Here is a 1,977-nt window from a genome sequence, read left to right as displayed (position 1 = left end):
AAATCGACAAGCACACGAATTATATAGATTAGCATGAAGTTAATATATATATATAGTACTATGCACCCTGAGATTGCATTTCTGAAGGATCTATTAGACCTTCTAACACAACAAGCTGATCCAGTAGGGTATGCTTCTCATCTTCAAGAACCTTGACCTCATCTTCAACTTCTTTAAGCTCTTTATCCAACGTAAAGCTTTCTTCCTCCAATAACAAATACTTGTGCCTCAGTGCACGGTACTCATTTCCAGATGTAGAAGAGTCTGGTAATGAATCTGAGTTAGATCTCTCGGGTTGCTGAAATATCGGAGACATTTCATTCTTCACGTTCCTTTTCGATGTTTTCTTCCCCTTTCTTAATGTTAGGGATCCCTGTACCTGTTGAGCCCCCTTAGTCTCGTTTCATTCTGACGGAAACATGGGTCCTTTGTTAGCGGAGCTTTTCTTTTTCCGTGTCTTAGGATTCAAATCTCCCTCTGATGGTGCCATCCTTGGATCTTGCATTCTCACTTCTGGAAACAACACAAGGATTAGAGAATAAGCACATAAAAAATTTCTGTATAGCTGCTGAGAATCATATATACAAGCACATAAGTTTATGCAATATTCACATGATTATCCAACTCGTATCTAAATCTCATTTCCCATCTACCAATAACCAAGACATGATCGAAGTTAAATCGTCTCATCTTCCTACTAACGACCCCATACTTTCGAGGTTTAACGATGATTCAAACATATCATAGTCTCCAAGGGGGAATTCGGAACAGTTAAAAACCAATATGAATTAGGTTCAAATTTAGGGAAACTAGAAAACATTGTTAAGGAACCATACCTAAACAGACCGATTTAATCTATTACAAAAAGAACCTTACAACCGCTCAAATCATCGAGTAAACACTGATAATAAGCCTGCAAACCCCAATTTACAAATTCCCCAACTACAACGAACAAAACCTAACCATCCGCTCTTCATAACCAGCACCGTTTAGAACAAAACAGACCCCGTTTAATTTCAAATAAATAAAACGACACGTTGCTTAGAAACAGGAATTAACATTATACCTAATTAAAAAACGAATATCCTTAAATAAAAAAAAAAGACTCGAGAGAAGTTCATTTTGCCCTAAATCTTCAGCTACAACGGCATACATACTGCAGGAACATATACAACCCACGAAATTGAAACGGTTTTTGATCATTAAGAAGGCATAATTTAAAACAGAAATTCATCAAAAGCGATAATCGAAGAGAGAAATTTGACCTCGGGCAATTGCAGTCCGAATGTTGGAATGGCTTAACAATCAAAGGGATGGGAATTGGGAAAGTTTTTTATTAGGGATTTAGAAAAGAAAAGAGGAAATAAGACATAAAGAGTGATTGGAAGAGGAAATCGTAAAACCTCGTATTCCCAGAACTGTTCATCCCCTCTATCCGTGTTTGGAGATATCCTATTTTATATTTAGGTCCCGTATTCAACCTCTTTAAACCTATTCAAGTTTTATTTACATATTCGTATCTTATTAGAGAATTAAATTTATTAAATTATTTAAAATAAAATGAAGACTCAATCAAAAGTTTTTAAAAATATTGAGGGTTAAATTTATCAAATTAATTTAAATAAAGACTAAATTGATTGGATGTACAGATACAAATGATTAAATGTGATATTGTTCAAATTTTAAAACTACCCCTCGTCTTTATCGATTTAACAATTAGCTTGGTTGAAATCAAAATGAAAATGTAACAATCTAATTGAGAAATTTTTTATTTAGTAGTCAAAATAAAATTAACCTTAAAATTTAGTGGCTAATATGAAAATTTACCCTATTTAATTTGGTTTTTTCTTTTTAAAATGGTCTAATAGTTAATATTAATGGGTTTGAGTTGGATTTTAATATAAAATATTAACATATTTATGATACAACAGAAAGAACAAATGACTCCTGAACTCCAAACCAACAACACACAAAATG

At 33.2% G+C, this 1,977-nt stretch overlaps 1 long non-coding RNA gene across 1 annotated transcript; it reads right to left on the bottom strand.

The window, feature by feature from the left end:
• Positions 1 to 338: 338 nt before the first annotated feature.
• On the bottom strand, positions 339 to 1,441 carry LOC120153714. Its single transcript, XR_005518816.1, has 2 exons — positions 1,266 to 1,441; positions 339 to 513 (listed from the first exon to the last, which is right to left on the bottom strand). It is a non-coding gene; the product is annotated as an uncharacterized LOC120153714 (long non-coding RNA).
• Positions 1,442 to 1,977: the final 536 nt, after the last annotated feature.

This window comes from Hibiscus syriacus, unplaced genomic scaffold, assembly GCF_006381635.1.
Source record: "Hibiscus syriacus cultivar Baekdansim isolate YM2019G1 unplaced genomic scaffold, ASM638163v2 tig00111105_pilon, whole genome shotgun sequence".
NCBI classification, from domain to species: domain Eukaryota; kingdom Viridiplantae; phylum Streptophyta; class Magnoliopsida; order Malvales; family Malvaceae; genus Hibiscus; species Hibiscus syriacus.
This window is presented reverse-complemented; position numbering and strand designations above follow the sequence as displayed.